We start from the raw sequence: 7,025 nt of genomic DNA, 5'->3' as shown, positions 1-7,025 counted from the left end.
TTTTCAACTCAAGCCCAATTTTTTTAATTGTAATTTGATGCACTCAGGTTGGGCTTGGGTTGGTCAATAAACCCATTCTAAAATTATACATATATAAATGTATTTATGCAAATATGTATACATATGTTTATGTATATATGTAAATATGTATGTAAAATATATATATATATATATATATATATATATGTGTATATAAGCAAATATGTATACAAATGTTATGTATATATATGTACATATATATGTATAAATGTATATAATTAGGCCGAGCTCGGACTAGGCCCGAACCCATGCCAAGGACCGAAAATCCAAGCCCAACCCGTATAAAATTCCAGACTGGGCCGGTTCAGGCTCGGACTGGGCTGGGGCCACCCAAGTTCCACCCCTATTACGAGTGTTTGATGAAAAAGTGTTTCTGTGGATAGTATTGGTATTTTGAAAATTACATGACGAATCAAGACGAGCCAAAAAATCAATAAACACTTACTTAAAAATAAGCTGAGTTGTTCGAAACAGTCTTATTTTCTGGAATGAGCACTTACATGGATTTATTCCAAATGCACATAAATATAAATACTTATTTGAATAAGTGCTTAAAAATATAAACACTCTTTCTTAACCAGAGGCTAAGTTAAGTTTAATTTTTATGTGATACACTCTTTAACAGCTTATCCTAGCAAACCCTTTGCCAAGCTGATTTCATTGAACATTGGGAGAGTCTGAATCCAAAAGGCGTGCATAATATGCGATGCGACAGTGATCAGATAAAAGAGACCTTCTAATTTGTCTTTGTGAAGCATTAAGTTACTCATATATGGGCTTAATGGTCCATGTTGAGGACTTCTTTGCATTATTTCTCATACATTAAAAAATGTTTATACATTAGTTATATATGGGTGGTTTCTCCTTCCAGCTCGTGCGAGTAGATTTCGCGTCTCACGTGATAGCAATCCAAACGTATGAAGCACTGTAGCTCGAATTCGAAACCCGCGTGAGAGTTCCCTTCTTTTGTTTCTTCCTGATTGACTGACACATGGCGTGCTTCTTCATTTCATGATACGATACTTGTCAAAGTATATCTATTCTATCAAACCACTTCCACGTCTCACCGTCTCTTTCTCCTTCTCTATCTTTCCCCTCCTCCCTTTCTCTTCCCACTCTCCTCCTCTCTTCTCTGCCTTTTTCTCCCGTTTCATCGTTTTCTTCGCTTTTGTCTCTCTTTCCACTCTCACTTCGTCTCTCCCCGTCGTTCTTGTGGGGTTTTTGAGGGTTGGGTGTTGCGGAATGCGGAGATAGCTTTTGCGGTTCCGTTTGCTGCTGGGGTGTTGCGCAGAGGGTTTTTGGGCTTCCGTCTGCTACCGTGGTTTTTGTTCACCGGTTGCTGGAGAAGGGGGCTCTTCATGCGTTGGCTATTGTGGTCTAGTCGAGAGAATGAAGATCTTCACGCGTTGGCTCTTCATGCGATCCTCCTTACTTTTGTCGCCCGAGGTATGGGTGGGCATGGTGGTTCTAGTGAGTGGTTCCGATCCCATGTGAATTGCTTAGTCTCCCTAGTGAACCGATGGATTTTTGTTGTTTAGTATTCAGAAGCCCTTGAAACCAACCAACTATCCCAATTTTTTGGTTTAGACGCCTTGACAAACAACCTCCAAACTGCAATCCAGCATTACTGTATAGCATGTTTTTGAATTTCACAGGACACCTTGCGATTCAAAACTTGCAAAATGGCCTATTTTTAGTTGTCCAGGATCTATATGGAATCTGCTACTTAGAAGTTTCCCTTTCTAACTTAAGACTTGAAAGCCAGGGTTTGTGTTTCTTGCAATAATAAATTCAAGTTATTGGTTTTAAGGTCAAATCTTCTGTTCCTTCTACTCTTTATTTACTACTGCAAAGAATGTGCAGCTATTTTTACTTTTATGTTGTTTCTTTTCATTTTTGCATTAATAACACACTTGGCGCTAATGGTAAAGCTTCTCTTTTACTCAGCTCATCCGAAGTCCTTGTTCTGATTTTTTGGAAAAACTACAGCGAGATATCACCCAAAGTATGCGAGGAATTTCGATTGATTAGCTTGTGGAGGTTTGTATTGTTTCTTTTAATGTATCCACATATGTTGACATAAATCCACTGTAATGTGAAAACATGAGCAAGTAAAATTCTGTTAGGCCTTGTGATCCAACATAAAATGAAATGGCAATCTTTGTTTGGGCATTCAACATTCCAATATTTTGTATCATGGAAAGGCTGCTGCAAGCCTGCAGGGCGGAAAATATTGTGCTAGAATTGCAAATTCATCATTCAATGGTTTAACTCTGGAAATATACTTCTAACTTGTAGTATTTCTTATGAACATCTGTAAAATTTAAATAAAAGTAACAAAAAGGAATTTCCTGAAGTGATTTAATTTTGGAAAAACTATTGTTCTTCTGTAGTGTTTCTAATCTGGCTATAGAAGAGTAACAAAATGCAGGGTATTGATTTTGGAAAAAAAATTCATATAATGCAATATTTTTTATAGTAAAGTAAAAAAAATCATTAAAAAGAGACGTAAAGAGTCAAATAGGTGGTCATGAGAAATCACCAAAGAAAGGGAACCAAACAACTATGGTCCCATCCTACTATTTGGCTAACCAGGCCACACGCATAAAAAACAACCCCCCCCCCCCCCCTCATACAAGTAAAAATTCCTTTATATACATTACAAAAAAAAAAAAAACACCCCTATAATCCTCATCCAATCAACTCTACTTCAAACAGTCTTCAAATATTGACTGTGCCTTCCTCCTCTCCCCACCTTTCTCCATTTTACCAATATCCCATCCCTTCCCAAATCTCATAGATTAAGACTATATTATTCATCTCAACACACCTTTACTCAATAGACTAAGACTATACTAAATCCAAACCTAACTCCAGACTCCTTTGGTGGGGTTTATCATGGTCTGGGCTTACCATTTAGTATAAGGAGCTTAATCTAAGTTGAGGCCCGGTCCAGCTTGCACTTCAGGTCTGAAATATTAGCTTGTGTTGGGATTGTGCTTTATGCTATATTTAATTTAATATATTATTACCTTACACAACTCTATGTTTTTATTCACTTTTCTCATCTCCTCTAAGTGCACCTCTTCCTCCTCCTCCTCCTCCTTCCCTTCTATATCTTCTACAATAACTCTGAACTCCCACCCTGTCTTTCCTTTTCATCTCTACAATTTAACTTTCCTCATGAATGCCCCTGTTCTTGGATACAAACGTTTTTTTTTTTTTTTGAGAGAAGCATACCATCTTCAACCCCATCTGTTCTCCCCAACACTTCAACATATTCCCTTCTATCAATACCAAAAGACTTAAAAAGCTTGAGCAATATTTTCTACTCTTAAAACCTGAGGATCAACTTCAGATACTTATAAATTTGCAAGAATCACCGACCTTGACAATAGGGTGATGTGTTGATACCATATTGTTTTCTTGTTATTTAAGTCTTCTTGTTTTAATTAGGCATATTCTTTTGCTCCTGCCGTAATTATGTATGTTTTTGTAGATTTGTTTCAATGGGTCATTAGTCCGTTGGAATGATCAAAAAGATTTTCTTGCTATTTAATTACATGCCGTTTTATTTTGTTAATTTTGTAGTCTCTTCCCTAGAATTGCCTAGCATCTTATTTCACATGTGGTTTTTTTTTTCTGAGTTGTCCTGATTTTATTCCTCTCTTCTTCATCACCAAGATTCAGTTGGTATAATTGCATATCATCTTCATACACATTCCTCGTATATTCTGCCACTTTTTTTATTCTTTCCAGAATGTGGCCTACGATAATGGACCGGTTTTTTCTGTTCCATTGCAAGATACCATGGACAATAGCAAACTATTTGTTCCTATGATGATGGGCCAGTTTATTTCCCTACTTTGTTCCAACCAATGCTTTTGTTTATTTCCCTACTTTGTTCCTATCTCCCTTGAAGCTATTAATTTATGTTGTGTTCATAATTGATATTTTGCATTTTCTTGCAGTTAAACAATCAACCAATGTTGCATTTGGTAGCATCTCATTTTTGCTCACCTAATGGTGATTACGCGTTGGTGATTCCCTGATTTTTCCTCATTTATTAATTTATTTTGATTCCTTTGTTTATAATTCATTGTAATACTTCTTGGCTATTGTACTCATCCTTAGGTCAATTGATTGTTTTCCAGCATCTAGAACTACAAAAGTCATTAAATTAGGTTTTGATTATGAAATGTGTTTCAAAGCAAAACATGCTAAGGATCCTATATTTTTGTCATATTTGAAAATGATAGATTATCCATTCCCCAAACATGTATCGTATTTGATAATGGTAGAGAGAGAGAAGGGGGGGGGGGGGAGAGAAAGAAAGTTAATTTGTTGGAGACAAGAAAAAAGATGGAATAGGAAGAAGGGGAAGTGAGAGAGAGAGAGACATATTTGAAATGCTAAAACTGTCTTTTAATCTTGAGAATGCACTCATTTTTATTACTTCTTAAACATAAGAATTGCATTTGGTATCCAACATGGACCAGCTGATGATCCTGTAGTTGCAAAATGGCCAAGATTTCAGGTTCTCCAATTTATTGATTCTAAAAAATAACTAGGTTTCTCCTATAGATTATAATGGTGGTAAATATTGTTTTGGGGGTTTGTGCTAGCCTTTCTTCCAATATAATTTGAAGTCTGATGCTGAGTAAGCTCTAGATTCGGTTTGGTGGGAGTAGTTTCACTATTTAACCTTGTCTTAGATTGCATCCTCCTTCACATAGCCCTGGCCTTGGTTGAATCTCCTGCAAACAAAACTGAAGTTGTTCTTCTGTTACCACTATCTATTATTCTCTTCAAATCTGCCCATCATCTTTAGCAAGTTTAGTGTCAGGAGTTAATATTACCCTTTCTGTTGTTGATAATAATAATAATAATAATAATAATAATAATAATAATAATAATAATAATAATAATAATAATAATAACAATAATAGTACCCTTTCTATTGGTGTCTTTAATTTGAACGTCAAGTTAGTTTGTGTTCTCACTACTAGTGTCCACTGTTGTTTTCTTGCCAATGTTTCCAAGTATAATTTTGATTGAAAGACACTTGGCCCTGAAATATTATTTGCTACTGGTTGGTTTATATACATGTGCCCAGACATGTCAACTGTACAATGCATTCGTTCATGTGTTGTGTATATTTTGTTCCAACAATGACAACAATAATAATCAACTGCCTTGTCAGGTACTTTGAGGAATGTTAAGTTGGGATACCTCAAAGAACTGATATATGAAGAAATTATTTTTCACTCTCTCATATACTAAACAGCCAGATTATAACTTCCTCAGTTTTCTATTTTCTTTTTGATACGTAACAATGAAGTTTTATTAAGTAAAGTCAAATGTGTACAAGATGTACATACACCATTACAACAGATTATGTAGCATGCAAGATATACAAAGATTGATGGGGAAAGGACAGACATTTGCTTCCTTAATGATTATAAATGGGGCCTTCTTGGTGTTTCAGATGTTGAGGAGGTGGAAGGTTTGACAAAATGACCTCAGGTTGGCAAGATGGACCAATTTCCTATAAGCAACTTGATCTTTTGAGGCCATCAGTTCAATATTATTCAGTTGTTAAAGTTAGTATTCCTGGGATTCCCCCTCCCCCCAAAAAAATGATAATAATAAAAAATAACTACATTTTAGTTGTTAGAATTGTGATTCTTCAAGTACATTTATTTCTTTCATGGTATGGAACTTAATCCCTTGCCTCCTGATTTCTGTTGATTTATTAATAGTTTGTGATGGAAATGGCTACCTTGTGATTGATTCCATAAGCATGTAGTCCCTCCCATGTTTTATTGATGAAGCCAACTCAAAATACCCTGTTTTCAAGGCAATCATCACTAGATATTTCAGACCATGCTCGGTTGTGCTGTTGGTCGTTGTGTCTGTTCTTAATTTTTAAGTGATGGTGCTTCAGTTTCACCAATGCTTCTCACCTTTGTATTATCCCAGAATGAGAAGCCCAAGTACATATTGTACAAAAAAGGTTGCAGCAAGTAGCAACAGGAAAAACTGCATAGGATGGAATTCTTGGTTCCCAACTCTTTTTCATTTATGTTGGTCTTCTCATCATTTTTTTTCATTTTCCTTTTCCCTTTTACCCTAATAGAAGTTTCAATTATCTGACCCCTTCATTTGAAATTAAAGCTTTAACCAAGAAGATGATAGAGTAAAGGAAATGTGAAGTTTGGTGTTTTCCTCTGTTGCATGCTGCTGGATCAATTTAAGTAGAGATGCATTCAGGGAATCAATGTTATCAAAATAAATTAGATATAAATTTTAATTTATTTTAAGTAACTTTTTTTCTAAGATACTTTCACTGAAAAAATAACTTCTCAACTTTTTTTTTATACAATAATTTAATTTCTACAAGCCCCTGCAACGCAGGGCCTACATGCCCATTTCACTTTCCTTCAGATTAATGCCTTTTGCCACGTGGCCAACATAGAGGCATTTATCAATGTACAACCATTGACAGTGTGGGAAGCTTGTATGGTAAATTAAGTCATGATCTTCCCTACATTCAGACTTCTATACTTGTTCGTTTCCTTGATGCCAAAATATAAATTAAAAAGGATGAACAACATAGTTTTATGATATCGGTAGCAGACAGAGAGAGAATGGCTGAGGTATTTCGGTTTTAAATTTTTGTCTTCTCTGCTGCTAATATTAATTATTATTGCGACAAGAGAAACAAACGCTCCCTTAGTAAATCAATCACATCTTTGAAAGAAAAAGAAATATTGCAAATTGATGAGTATTGTACTGAGCCGATCCATTCAGGGATCGTGATGGAATCCGGATTCAGTCCTCACAAAATTTATACTCACACCGTCCTCAATGAAAAAATATGAGCACAAAGTTATAAATGTCGTGAATACGTGTGAGGACAAATTTTGTGATGACTGAATCCGGTCTCTCGATCAAAAGAAATCAAATCAAGAGTCCGTTGTGCT

General features: G+C 35.6%; 1 long non-coding RNA gene across 1 annotated transcript; it reads left to right on the top strand.

The window, feature by feature from the left end:
* Positions 1-1,093: 1,093 nt before the first annotated feature.
* On the top strand, positions 1,094-5,927 carry LOC104592210 (uncharacterized). The gene is made up of 4 exons (XR_734390.3): positions 1,094-1,485; positions 1,987-2,079; positions 4,011-4,079; positions 5,528-5,927. It is a non-coding gene; the product is annotated as an uncharacterized LOC104592210 (long non-coding RNA).
* Positions 5,928-7,025: the final 1,098 nt, after the last annotated feature.

The sequence above is a fragment of the Nelumbo nucifera genome, chromosome 8, assembly GCF_055504915.1.
Source record: "Nelumbo nucifera cultivar China Antique chromosome 8, China Antique-T2T, whole genome shotgun sequence".
In the NCBI taxonomy this organism is placed as follows: domain Eukaryota; kingdom Viridiplantae; phylum Streptophyta; class Magnoliopsida; order Proteales; family Nelumbonaceae; genus Nelumbo; species Nelumbo nucifera.
The sequence above is the reverse complement of the archived record's forward strand: the minus strand, read 5'-3'. Positions and strand labels throughout refer to the sequence as shown.